The sequence below is a fragment of the Convolutriloba macropyga genome, chromosome 7, assembly GCF_964194025.1.
Source record: "Convolutriloba macropyga chromosome 7, txConMacr16.3, whole genome shotgun sequence".
Classification (NCBI taxonomy): Eukaryota; Metazoa; Xenacoelomorpha; order Acoela; family Convolutidae; genus Convolutriloba; species Convolutriloba macropyga.
In genome coordinates this window covers 35,953,020-35,967,919 of record NC_134474.1, presented here as the reverse complement: position 1 = coordinate 35,967,919, position 14,900 = coordinate 35,953,020, and positions in this window count along the sequence as shown.

Genomic DNA, 14,900 nt, shown 5'->3' with positions numbered 1-14,900 from the left:
AAAATGGTCAATGATTCAGAATCTCTTGAAAAGAAAGTTCTCGGTAATCATACTAGGTCATATATGATTTGTTTGATTTCTTAGTATTCATACAGGGTTCATATAAAAAAATGATTCATGGTAAAAAACCAATCAATGAGTTTCAGGAGAAACAATTAAAGCCATAGTTCACAAATCCATTGGTAAAAAAAGTCAAAATCAAAATGGAAAGTTCTTTGAAATCCTACTAGGTCATATATGATTTATATGAATTCTTGGTAATCAAACAAGGATCGTAAGGAACAAACAAAAACAATTAAAAAACCATTTTTGATTGTTCATGTTCTTGGTTACACAAACAAAAACATGAACAATCACAGTTTAAGCAAATCAACATCATCAGTGAAAAAACACAAAAAGATTTTTTTTGCTTTCATTGACGTTTTAATCTTTACATAGGCCACTCTGTAGTTCAAATCAAAAACGTAATTAATTTGCATCAAATTGTTGTAGTTAGAGTAATTCGTTGGAACATAGTAACTTCTTGTTAGAGTAACTTGTTGATTTCTTCGATTTGATATTAGGCTCTTGAATGCTTTAATCGATTTTTAAATTGAAACCGTAAACGTTTCGGTGATATGAGAAGCTACAATCTCCAAACAGCGCTTTTTTAAAGACATCTCTTAAATTTAATGTGATTCATTTGGTTTCATAAAAGGATCATTTATGATTTCTTGACTTTCATATTAAGATTATAAATGCTTTCATCGGTTTTTAAATGGAAATCCTCAATGATTTGGTAATGTGAGAAACTACAATCCCCTTTTTTGGTTCCATCCATTTAAACCAATACGATTTCTTTGGTCTCGCACTAGGATCATATTTGATTTCTTTTGTTTAATACTAGGGTTATGTATGATTTCTTTGGTTTCATAGAAAATCATACACTTTTTCTTGCGTTTGTTATCGTTTCATGAATGTTTCTTGGATTTAATGCTAGAGTCGTATATGAAAACTCGGATTTCATACAAGGATCATATATGATTTCTTTGGTTTCATACAAGGATCATACACGTTTTAAGCTTGTATTCTTGCGTTTCATGATTGAATCTTCAATAACTTCTTGCATTTCATGCTAGGGTCATATTTGAAAACTTGAAAATCATACATGGATCGTAAATGATTTCTTTGGTTTCATACTAGGATCGTACTAAGAAATCGAGGATGATCAGTATAAAGTCATATAAAATCCTTGTATGAAATCAAAGAAATTTCAACCCAGGGATTCTAACTATGAGTTTCTGTTATATGAGCAACATGTGTGATGCAAGTTGGGCACTCAAGTTTTATAAATTGAAATCAGACCATGGAAAAAACGAGTACAATAAAATTTTGCATTTTATTTTTTCAATTAAATTTTACGTTTTTTTTTCTATGCAACCTGAAAACATGAATAAGTTAAATAAGGTTTTTATAAATCTTGTCCAATTGATCTGCATTAAGTGCAATGAACACAATTTTCAAATCTTTGACCTCGACGCTCATTTTTTTCGCTCGACCGTTCTTGAAAAATTATAAAGCGAAAAATGTGGGTTGATAAGGTTGAAATTTGAGATATTAAAAACATTAATGCTTTAAAACAAACTTAAGAGTTGAAATTGAAACGAACTTAAAAATTGAGAAACAATGGATGTAGGGTAAGCAATTTTCCCAACCAGATATATGTTCTCAGTTTACAATTCAGCTTGTAAAATGGATCGAGTGGTGCAATTGTTGCTTTTAAAAACGCGTTTATAACATTTCCTTCGGTTGTTGGAAATGGTTGGCTTTCAAATCAGGGAACGCGTTTCATAACAACAAATCCACTATTTGAGCAGAGTTAGATGACCAGCATAGCCTCAACAATCGCCTACTGTATAAAAAACTTTTTTGACGAGGAAGAAAACATTATGTTGCCTCAAAAATGCGCCCACATAACTTCAATTCCAATCCCTAAAACGTATAAAAGGTGACCTTTTTAGAAATTTTTAATAATGTTAATGATACAGCGTTATTCTAAACAATCTTCATGTTAGTTGCATAGTTCGCCGTGTCTGAGTAAACCTTTTGAATCCCTCCATCCCAACCAAATTGTGACCTTCTATAATTGATATTTTAAAGATCATAAAATTGAATATACAAATTTCAGTGGATAACTTCACATCTTATTACGTTTCACAAACTATTATTAGAGCCGGAAAAAGCATCAGTTTTTTTACGCAAATTATTGAAAACAAAATTATGTTAACACGGAAAAAGACATTAACATTTTACTGATCACTTGTCAATCAACACGCCCTTCCACGACGCTGATTGATGTATCTCAAACGATCATTTTAAATACCGGCTGAAATTGGAAAACTGAATTTTTCTTGGAAAAAAATTAACCGCGATTTTTTTGGAATCCCTAGTCAAATTGGGACGGTTCTCTGCTAAAATCTTGCAAGACTCTTGTATGAGTATGCGTCATCTTGAAAGGGCTCTTACAAGACTCCTGCCAGATAACCGTTAATCTTGCAAGATTCTTAGCAGATAACCGTTGTTCTTATAAGATTCTTACCAGATAACCGTCAATTTTGTAAGACTCTTGCCAGGCAGCCGTCGCCACAAAAAAGTTTCAGACGGAAAACCAACGCTCTTGCAATACCAACATAGCTATAAAAATATTTCTGAAACGTAAAGGATGATCCCAAAACATTCTTAAAAACGCCCATAAAGGGCTTAAACAACATATAACATATAAATCATTGTCTCAGCAAACAAGGTTGGTGAGCTCGGTAAATATGTGTACCAATTAGAGTCCTTTAAATCAGCTTCGATATTTTTTATGGGTCTTCCAAAAAGGTACCAATTTTCTGGCTTTTTTAAAAAATTTTTCATTTTGTGTTAATAGGCTGTCCAGGTAGCAAAACAAAAATTCTTTGTATGATTGGCTGAAATACAACTGGAAATCTTATTTGCACAACTACAGACAGCCTTTGTCAGTCTATGGTTTTTTATTTGAAGTCACACATTTGTGTCACTGGTCTACTGCAAATTTTGTTTTCTATTTTAAACCATAATTACATCCGTTTTATTGGAATGTTAACTTATTTCTGGTGTATTTTGCTTCTTAATTGACTTTTTGGAGCAAGGTTGCTGTTTTTGTGTTTATTTTTTCAAATATGACAACTGATACAAATTATAAGAAGCCAGGCGATGCCTCTTTATTGACAACAAAATGTGACCGCGGAGTTTGTAAATTGAGCGGCAGAAAAGTTTTGAATGTTGGTCATGCTGGCAAACAGCAATACTTTTTTAGTTAGTTCAATTTGTGTTTCAAAGTTCTTTGCGGAGATACCTTTCTTTCTGTTGTTTTTCACAATAGAATGGAAAACACAGGCTTTTTTGGGTGCTTTAACCAAAAAATATGAAACGCTTATCTGGTAAAGATCTTGTAAGTGTCTTACCAGATAACCGTTGCAACCATGCGTCTTAGCATATAACCTTTAGATAACCGCAATACTCTTACAAGATCTTAGCAGACAACAGTTTTTCGCAAGAATCTTGCAATATCTTAGACGATAACCGTCCCAGTTCGTATAGGTGGTATCCTTTTCTAATCAATCCAAAGAGCAACAAAAATGAATTTAAAATTAATACATTCTTTGTACAATCGTTTTATGTTCAAAGAAGTATCAAACCCAATTAGCAAACAAACAGAGGAACGGCAGAAACAGAAGTCTACAGCGGAAACAATCGTACACAAAACCACTAGTAAACAATAAAGATTGGATCTATTCTGCCCCCATAGATGAACAGACATATCATTTTTACCCAAGCACACTTTTTATAGTTTTACATAATTACATAAACAGCAAAAAATTCAATTGCGGGTCATGAGAAATACGGTAGAGAGCGAAACAAAATCGACTCAAAAGTTCATTGTTCGCAAGAAGGTTTTTTTTGTCTAACTAAACTCCATATTGTCTAACTAAGTCCAAAATTCGTGGAAAAGCGAAAGCTAAACATTATAAAATTTATTGGGGATGACCAATTGTAGTTCATTGACAGAAAATGTCTGCAAACTTCTTATTAGAATTTTTTTGGGAGTGTGTTACATAAAAAACACCCAAGAGACAATGGTGCAAAACGTTTACTTTCAAAAGTTTCATTTTCTAGCTCTTTGTTGTGTTGGTTTTTGTTCAATTTATTGATTTTAATAAAATGAAGAAAAAAATCTCAATGAGCCACTATGCTATTACCCTTCCAAGTTAACTTCCTCATTGAAAATTTTTTAAAAGTTTGCCAGGATTTTTTTTTCAGTAAAAATATTTACATAGGCGATTAAAAAAATGAAATGTAAACCCCTACATTTTTTGTCATTTCGCTGCTGATGTCATTAACTTTTACTCATCGCAAATAAAAAAACTTGTCGTCAACCAGTTCCTTGTTAGAATCTTTGAGATTTTATGTTGGTGTGTTGGTTGTAGGTAACCTGTAAATTTAGAAAACTTCGTTTGTAAAGGTTTGCTTGTATCGTTTCCTAAATGAAAGGTCTGTTTTATAAAATCGCACAAAATCACCGATATTGTACGCAAGTCGATGAACTAAATTCGAAGATGCATTGTTTGATAATGTTAATAGAAACGGAACTTCCTTTTTGCTATTCTGTGCGGAGCTCTTTTTGTCACTATGTTAACCCTTGAGTTGATTGGTTGTACAAACTGTTTGTACAAATGTATAGGAAAAGATTTCTATGGTAGAATGAAATGAGAACATAACTAGTGCTGAAATTTAAGAGCCTGGTTGCTTCTTATTATTTGCGATGCTTAAGAGATTATTTGCAATTCTTCAGACATTTTCGTCACAATTCTGTATATCTTTCGTGGTCCAATGTCCCCCTTCATAGGGCTTTGAAAATGTTTATTTTCGGTTAGGAGTGTTAAAGTGAAATCGTCTCAAGCATAGTGTGAATACACGGGTATCTGCCTTGAAATAGAGAATTTACCCCCAAAAGCCAAACTTTTGCTACAGTTGTGGTCTGTTGCTGAATAATATGCCTTTCAAGCTCCCATCTGCTGTTTGTAGTAGCAAATATTGTAAAGTTCAGCTATTTTGGCATTGAAGATTTTGGCAGATTGGCTATCTTGGAAGAGCTATTATTGAATTTGGTATTTTGGTGCATTGGCTATTTGGGGATTGGGTGATATTGTGTCTTGTAATTGTACACAAAATGATAGGGAAATTGTTCAGCAACAGCAGTGAGAACTATTTTTTATCGGTTATTCAGTAAAAGATGCGTACTTGAGGGCTAACTGATTGGCAATGATCAAATGAACAAAAGAGTTTTACTGATCTTGAAGGCAGGAGCCTTTGCTTTTCAATTATCCATCAAAAACACCACAGAGACGAACGGAGAACATGAAACAAAATTTTAAAGTGAAAGACTAATAATAAAAGACAATTGTGGAGAAAGCAGTTTATAATTTATGTTACAATATCTCATCATATCCAAGGATGCCGGCCAGCCCGTACTGAGCCTTCAGAGTAGATCAGAGCTGGATCAGAGTTCCTACAGAGTAAGATATCGGTTAACTCTCGGTTTAGGCTTGGCAGAGTTTTTCCCAGAATAGGTCTTATCTGGGGCTAGTCTTCACAAATTGGAGCCTCGGGTAGGTCCACACTCCAATTGCTCTTGACAGGGTTGACCCGCGGAGTAGATGTTCATTACAGCTAAAGATTCCTAATAACCCCACCAGCATTCTTGATTATCTTACTAAATACAATTTTGGTATTATTCAGATAGGAAACGTGATTTCACTTGCATTTCTCAAAATTCCTACTAGGAAATCATACAATTACCTGTGGTGTTCCTGGTATATTAGAACCTTAAATTCCTCCCACCTCATCATTAAGGTTTTTTTGTATTCTGAACAACGGTGCTGACTGAGGTAGACCTCACAAAACATGATGCGAAGAAGGCCTGCTCTGAGCCAGCTCTGTCAAGAGTTGACCCTGAATAGGCCTGCTCTGAGCGAGCTCTTTAAGGAGTTGTCCGAGAGTAGGCCTACTCTGTCAAGAGTTGTCCAAAAGTGGGCCTGCTCTGAGCCCAGTTCTGTCAAGGATAACCCAGAATAAGGCTACTCTGGAACTTCTGTCAAGTGTAACCACATACTTCGACTCCGGAGCTACTCTGTCAAACGTAAAAGTGATCTGATCATACTCTAATCCAGCTCTGAGAGTTTCCCCAAATTTACTCTGTTCCAGTTCTGATCTGCTCTAGGGTTAAGGTAAGGAGAAGCAGCAAAATCAAGACGAACTCTTCAGAGCTCTGGATAACTGCGCGTATCAATGTACCTCATTAATCATTTTTGTTAAGAATTTTATTACTCAGAACTCTTAAGGTAAATTTACTTCTGTCGAATAAGTTCATCTCTTTCTTGTCTTGATTTCTAAACATTTATCAACAAGTTACATCCTGTCCGTACGAGCCTAAGAGTTGTCCATTTTCTGCAAAAAAAATCTCACAAACGTTGACACGAGGAATCAATATTGAATATAAAGGTAACTTCTAAACACGAAAAAGCGTTATGTTAAAAAGCAACCGTTAGAATCTTGCATTAATAGGCTCTGCTTTCGGGATTGGCTTTTTCTACAAGTCATCGGTCTTTTCACAATTTACGTTAAAACCTTTTTTGAATTCGAGTGAAATGTAAAACAAGGTGGGTTGCCAATCCACTGTGTTTTGTAAAAGAACTGTTGAAAACTATAATATGATCAGTTGATCTCTAAATATTATGCCAAATTTCGAAGAACAAGTATGAAAAGATGAAACTGTTCAATTTTTTAATTTGTTTTTGAATGAAGTGTACAAACTGAAACCTAATTTCATAGGAGCAAAATCCCGGTTCCAATGGTTCAAAAATCAGCTTAAGAGATGATTATATAATCTAATTTCATTTTAGTTTGAACCTTCGCATATAACTATGCTTTTTTAAAAAAACTCTTTTAGTCTTTTCGCACTTTTTGGTATTGGTACACTTGATAGTCTAAATCCAACTCTGGGAGGAGACTTGGCAATTCTAAATCCATGTCTGATCTATGACTTGTCAATTCTAAATCCCAGTCTATTTTAAGTCTGGGAAAGTCCAAAATCCAAGTCTGATCTACGATTAGGCAAGTCTAAATCCAAGTTTGATCAAAGGTTTGGCGAGTCGAGTTCCAAGTCTGATCTAAGATTTGGCAAGTCAAAATCCAAGTCTGATATAAGACTTGTCAATTCTAAATCCAAGCCTTGGCCAAGACTTGACAAGTCAAAAAAGGTCCAAAAACGTGAAATTTATACGAGAAATAGTAAAAAAAAGGTCCAAAACAGCCAAAATTAACAGAAAAAAAGGTCGAAAATGAGTCAAAAATTTGTCTGGAGAAATATATAGCAAGCAGCAATTTCAAGACCTTTCTGCCTATAGCGTACTTTCTACAAACTGAAATATAAGCTTTTTCTAAGAACACTAAAATAGGTTTCGTGCACTCTCACGAAATCTTTGATTTGTCTTTGAAACTATTGTTGTTCCTGTTGCAAGAAAATATATGTTTTGATTATGCGGATTTTATTTATTGCTAATTAATAGATGTTAGTAAAAGCAAAAAAGTGTGTATATACTGGGTCTCGTAAGTCTCAGTCTGGCTTTTAAATATCAAAGAGGTTTTTGTGGACTGTGTAGTTTTTTGATTGTCAATTTTAGATTACCAGCCAACAGTCTCAAGTGTTTTTTCGAAAAAAAAGGTATTACAGTTTTTCAACATTAAATTAAAAAATGCATCTCCTTCAGGGTTGTTTTTTGGTTCCAACAACATAAGAAATCAGGCAATATCTTTGGTTTTAATTTCTCACAAATAACTGGACTCCAGTTATTTTTTCTAGCGGTCGAAGTTATATGAAAAATTAATGATGACTATATTATATAGTAACCAATTCAAGCCAGAACTTGAGCCTCCTAACAGAGGTCAAATATCTACAGCAAAGTGTTAAGTCATATCTGCACGACGCCCATCTACATTACACCTTTTGGGTCACTAGAGAGTTGAGGGTTTGTTCATATTCTAGCTCTACTATTAACACATAGCAGAAAACAATTCAATCACTATCCAATTTGGTTGGCTGAAAGAAACTCATTTGGTTGAAGTACTTGTTGTGTTTATTCTGCTATAATTAAATTTTGTCTCGAAATTGAAGGAGTTTTTTTTTGTTATATTGATCGCATCCACAACAGCTATCGTTTTGTCAGTTCTGGCTTTTTAAAAAAGATCTTTTGAAAAAGACCAACACTTTTGGGGCTGGCTTGGAGACATGATAATTCATTGAAGTTGACAAAAGTACTTTGATGGGAAAAAAATAAATTCATAGATTTTATGTTGTGGTCAACACTCAATGACTTTGTATGATACCACGTTTATCTTCATTTGTGTGAAAAGCGTAAATTTTTGATAAGAGAAAAAACTGCAATTAAATGTTGTGTCCATTTGAGGCTCGAAGAATTGTAAAAGAGTTAGGAAAGAGGGAGATAACGGCGGAGAGCCAGCTCTGTCAAGAGTTGACCCTGAATAGGCCTGCTCTGAGCGAGCTCTTTAAAGAGTTGTCCGAGAGTAGGCCTACTCTGTCAAGAGTTGTCCAAAAGTGGGCCTGCTCTGAGCCCAGTTCTGTCAAGGATAACCCAGAATAAGGCTACTCTGGAACTTCTGTCAAGTGTAACCACATACTTCGACTCCGGAGCTACTCTGTCAAACGTAAAAGTGATCATACTCTAATCCAGCTCTGAGAGTTTCCCCGAATTTACTCTGTTCCAGTTCTGATCTGCTCTAGGGTTAAGGTAAGGAGAAGCAGCAAAATCAAGACGAACTCTTCAGAGCTCTGGATAACTGCGCGTATCAATGTACCTCATTAATCATTTTTGTTAAGAATTTTATTACCCAGAACTCTTAAGGTAAATTTACTTCTGTCGAATAAGTTCATCTCTTTCTTGTCTTGATTTCTAAACATTTATCAACAAGTTACATCCTGTCCGTACGAGCCTAAGAGTTGTCCATTTTCTGCAAAAAAATCTCACAAACGTTGACACGAGGAATCAATATTGAATATAAAGGTAACTTCTAAACACGAAAAAGCGTTATATTAAAAAGCAACCGTTAGAATCTTGCATTAATAGGCTCTGCTTTCGGGATTGGCTTTTTCTACAAGTCATCGGTCTTTTCACAATTTATGTTAAAACCTTTTTTGAATTCGAGTGAAATGTAAAACAAGGTGGGTTGCCAATCCACTGTGTTTTGTAAAAGAACTGTTGAAAACTATAATATGATCAGTTGATCTCTAAATATTATGCCAAATTTCGAAGAACAAGTATGAAAAGATGAAACTGTTCAATTTTTTAATTTGTCTTTGAATGAAGTGTACAAACTGAAACCTAATTTCATAGGAGCAAAATCCCGGTTCCAATGGTTCAAAAATCAGCTTAAGAGATGATTATATAATCTAATTTCATGTTAGTTTAAACCTTCGCATATAACTATGTTTTTTAAAAAAATCTCTTTTAGTCTTTTTGCACTTTTTGGTATTGGTACACTTGATAGTCTAAATCCAACTCTGGGAGGAGACTTGGCAATTCTAAATCCATGTCTATTTTAAGTCTGGGAAAGTACAAAATCCAAGTCTGATCTACGATTAGGCAAGTCTAAATCCAAGTTTGATCTAAGGTTTGGCGAGTCGAGTTCCAAGTCTGATCTAAGATTTGGCAAGTCAAAATCCAAGTCTGATATAAGACTTGTCAATTCTAAATCCAAGCCTTGGCCAAGACTTGACAAGTCAAAAAAGGTCCAAAAACGTGAAATTTATACGAGAAATAGTAAAAAAAGGTCCAAAATAGCCAAAATAAACAGAAAAAAAGGTCGAAAATGAGTCAAAAATTTGTCTGGAGAAATATATAGCAAGCAGCAATTTCAAGACCTTTCTGCCTATAGCGCACTTTCTACAAACTGAAATATAAGTTTTTTCTAAGAACACTAAAATAGGTTTCGTGCACTCTCACGAAATCTTTGATTTGTCTTTGAAATTATTGTTGTTCCTGTTGCAAGAAAATATATGTTTTGATTATGCGGATTTTATTTATTGCTAATTAATAGATGTTAGTAAAAGCAAAAAAGTGTGTATATACTGGGTCTCGTAAGTCTCAGTCTGGCTTTTAAATATCAAAGAGGTTTTTGTGGACTGTGTAGTTTTTTGATTGTCAATTTTAGATTACCAGCCAACAGTCTCAAGTGTTTTTTCGAAAAAAAAGGTATTACAGTTTTTCAACATTAAATTAAAAAATGCATCTCCTTCAGGGTTAATTTTTGGTTCCAACAACATAAGAAATCAGGCAATATCTTTGGTTTTAATTTCTCACAAATAACTGGACTCCAGTTATTTTTTCTAGCGGTCGAAGTTATATGAAAAATTAATGATGACTATATTATATAGTAACCAATTCAAGCCAGAACTTGAGCCTCCTAACAGAGGTCAAATATCTACAGCAAAGTGTTAAGTCATATCTGCACGACGCCCATCTACATTACACCTTTTGGGTCACTAGAGGGTTGAGGGTTTGTTCATATTCTAGCTCTACTATTAACACATAGCAGAAAACAATTCAATCACTATCCAATTTGGTTGGCTGAAAGGAACTCATTTGGTTGAAGTACTTGTTGTGTTTATTCTGCTATAATTAAATTTTGTCTCGAAATTGAAGGAGTTTTTTTGTTATATTGATCGCATCCACAACAGCTATCGTTTTGACAGTTCTGGCTTTTTAAAAAAGATCTTTTGAAAAAGACCAACACTTTTGGGGCTTGCTTGGAGACATGATAATTCTTTGAAGTTGACAAAAAGTACTTTGATGAGAAAAAAAATAAATTCATAGATTTTATGTTGTGGTCAACACTCAATGACTTTGTATGATACCACGTTTATCTTCATTTGTGTGAAAAGCGTAAATTTTTGATAAGAGAAAAAACTGCAATTAAATGTTGTGTCCATTTGAGGCTCGAAGAATTGTAAAAGAGTTCGGAAAGAGGCAGATAACGGCGGAGAGTTGAGAAGAGATAGATGGAGAGATAGACACTTAGAGAGAGAAAAAGAACGAAAGAAAGAAGGAGAAAAAGAAAAATAGAATGAATGAAAGAAAAATAAAGAAAAAATATGACAGAAAGGAGAAAGAGAGAGAAAGAGAGAGAGAGAGAGAGAGAGAGAGAGAGAGAGAGAGAGATAGAGAGAGAGAGAGAGAGAGAGAGAGAGTGAGAGAAGTGATTAAAACGAAAGATTGGTAGAAAGAAAAAACAAGAAAAGAATGAAAGAAGGAATGAAAGAGGGAAAAGAAGGAAGAACGACGAAAGGTCGAAAGAGAGACAAGGAGGCTCGCACATGATGATCCGACCCGAGCTCATCTACATTTTTGCCTTAATTGTCAACCAAATGAAGAGATAACAGAAATAGATGTTTGAATTTTTTTTAATTGAATTACATAATGCCAGACCTCATTACAGCGCTCACGGGATCTGTAATTTTAAAAATTAAGAGAAAAAAACAAACAGCAAAATAAGTAAAAAGAAAAATTTCAGGGCAAAAACTAAATAGATAAATTTAAAAGCACCTTGTAACAACGTCAAAATTTGAATGGGTAAAACCTTAACTGCACAATTTTATTATTCCCCAACTATACAGCCGATGAAAATTTTCCATCATGAGACAAGGTAACAAATCGACTAAAGAATAAATCAGGAGGCGAAACTCAAAAATCAATCATCGCTTTGCAAACCAAATAATAAAGTCTTAAAAAACATTGTCTTTTAACAAAACAAATCAGACTATATTTACTAAAACGTCGATATGAAACTAATACGGCCTGTTTTTGGTAAGACAAAGTCATAGGAACAGACCAAAGATGCAGAAAAACTCAAAAAACTAAAATTAATTTGCGAAAAGAAATTATTGAAGCCAATAAAACCATTAGCTTTTATCCGAATATTAGGTATTTTTCTTTCAATTTTTATTTAAACTAATTCAACTAAAGCTAGAATGAAAGATTATTTAAGTCCATTGGGGCCAAATTTGAAAAGTCATTTGGATTTGATATTAGTAGAATGTGCTATAAGAAGAGAAAAAGAAACACAAATGGAGCACTCACAAAAGTTATGAAAACACATATTTTCCAACAAACAAAACATCAATTACCACATAATATCAGTAGAAATGTTAATTTTTGAAATATAAACAATTGCATCGGACTTCTCAATGATGAGAATAAGTTACAAGTCGACGAAAAAAACGACATAAATTACAACGTTTAAAAAATCTTTGAAAATGTCTATCATAAACTTTACGACTATTTGCTTTAAACTGAATGCTTTGGGTAACATTGTTCACTCAATTCTCCATTACAATGATTTCCTGCCGGTCAGCAATTTACGGCTGCCTAAAGAATGAAAGATACAGGCAAAATCTGCAAATTCAAAAAAAAGTTGAGCAAAAAAAGTGTCGAAGACACAAAAAATTGAACTTTTTAGTAAAAAATTCTCTATTTTCAACTTTTTTCTTAACAGCAAGGAGATTAATCTTTTCTTTTAGAAAAAAGTTTCAAAGATCAACATTTATGAACAATTAAATCAAAACCACGAAATTTTTGAGAAAACACATAGAAGTATCAACGCCATTAAACTCAATAGCTTTCAACGGAAGCCAGGAAGCCAAGGATGTCTGTCATTCATAAGTCATCATTAACTCATTACAAAAAAATCGCTGACTATGAGAACAACAACAAATACAACCAAAAACCAAAAACTCAAAAGAAAAGTTCGAGAAGAAAGTGTCGGAGCCATTTAAACCATAACCTTTTATCAGAAAACTTTATCTATGATCCATGAAATGTCCTCTCTAAGCCAATTGGAGCAATCAATATAAGGATAATGTCATAGGATTTCAACGGAAACACAAGTACAAAAATATCCAAAAAATTTTTAAATTTTTTTTCAAATCTTGTGGCATCGAAGTCATGAAACCAATAGTTAGAGAAAAAAACCACTTAAATGATTAGCTTTGGTTGTAGCGGAAAGGAGAGGCGTCTTCTCATTACAGATACTGATTTAGAGTTCACAAAAATATGTTTAAGATTGGTAATCGTTCAAAAAAAATTTGCGGAAAATTATTTTTAAAGTCTTAACAGCTATTAGTTGTCACCTCAAAGCACCAGATAGGATAAATTAATGCTCATTGTAAAACTTATTGCACTTTTAATATACATGAGTATGCCCCAGAACTCTAAAAAATAGTAAAACCTCAAAAAGAATATAAATTTTTATTAAAAATTACAAAAACTCGGAGCCTAAGCCGAAAAAAATGTGAGCGATTCCTTGAAAAAGAATCCTTTGTTCATTTGACTGTAAATGAGATTTGCCATTAACGAAACCTAGATATAAAAGTCGACTAGTTTCTAGGTGACTTAAAAAACAAAAAGAAAGATGAAGTTCTCTAAAAAGTAGTATTCTAAAAAAAAAGCTCTCAAATAGAATTCGAATTTTTTGATAATAAACATCCCTGTGAGACCAGGACTAGTCCCTTTTTTTGCCTTTTGTCTATGAGGAACACAAAGAATTGATTCATTTTGTGGCTTGAAATGTAATTTTGATTTTATATTATATAAAAAAATTGATAATTTGAAAAATTTCACTAAAAGGGAACAAAATCATGCCAAATATGCGGTGTCCACACAAAACTTCAATCCTCGATAACTCCTCAAAAAATACGAAATTGAAAAAATCTTTTTAATTTTGAATTCTACGCTGGGCGAGCTTTTTAATGATAGCACTCACATTTCTCTACCATGAAAATATCGATCGGACGAAATTCTCTGAACAAAAAGAAATCCATTTGAGTATATAGTTCCTCCCCCCACAAGTGGGGTCGGAACAAAAAGCTGAAGATAGAGAGCATGTCGGACAAAAAGAGAAAAAATATACAAAGCTAATAAACAGCAAATCATATCTAAGCTGCATTAGCTCCAGAGAAATTCGTTGAATAAAATTGGTTTCCAGTGGTTCCGTTAGCAGATTTTCCTATTGGAAAACAAGCAGACTTTTAATAGTTCTCTGTGTATGTTCCATAAAAGCAACCTAATTTGAACTCGGAGGCTATTAATTTAAAATTTTTTTCGGATGGGAGCGACTTTTTTCATAATTTTTCAAACACTGTTTTCTTAAATATCAACTTTCGTGAGGCAGGTTTGAAGTTACGTTTATTAACGAAATGTCAACTTTATTGAAATGCTTGTTGTGACATTGCTTTTCCACTTTATAGCAACCTTCTATATCTCATTCAGAGCTCTTTTTTTGCAAAAAAACTTGAAAGTTTTTGTTGAGAATCTATTGAAATAGTCCTAAAATAATCTACATCACTGTACAGGTATTTACAAAATAATTGATAAGTAGAATGACTTGTTTCCTTGCCATCATAATAACTTGAACAGGAAACCCATCCAAAAAACTATGGGAATAGTATAAATCTGAGGTTTAATTTGCTTACCTTTAAGTGAATTCAGAATTTTGATAAGCGCATCAGTTGAATCAGAAGGAGATAATAGGTCTAAAAAAATTTTCTAAGGGGAAAGAAACAAGTCTGCAAACGTCATTCTGGTCCTCAGGTTAAGATCCCAGACCCAAGTCACCTCTGATCAGACTATGCACAGCCTTTAATCTCTGATCAGATCATTCCAGACCGAATTGATCTCTGATCGCGCGACTTTCACGCCATCTAAAGAGAAGTGCAGTACTTGAGCCACCTTAGCACTTCTGATAAGAAAATACTAGACCAAATCGGC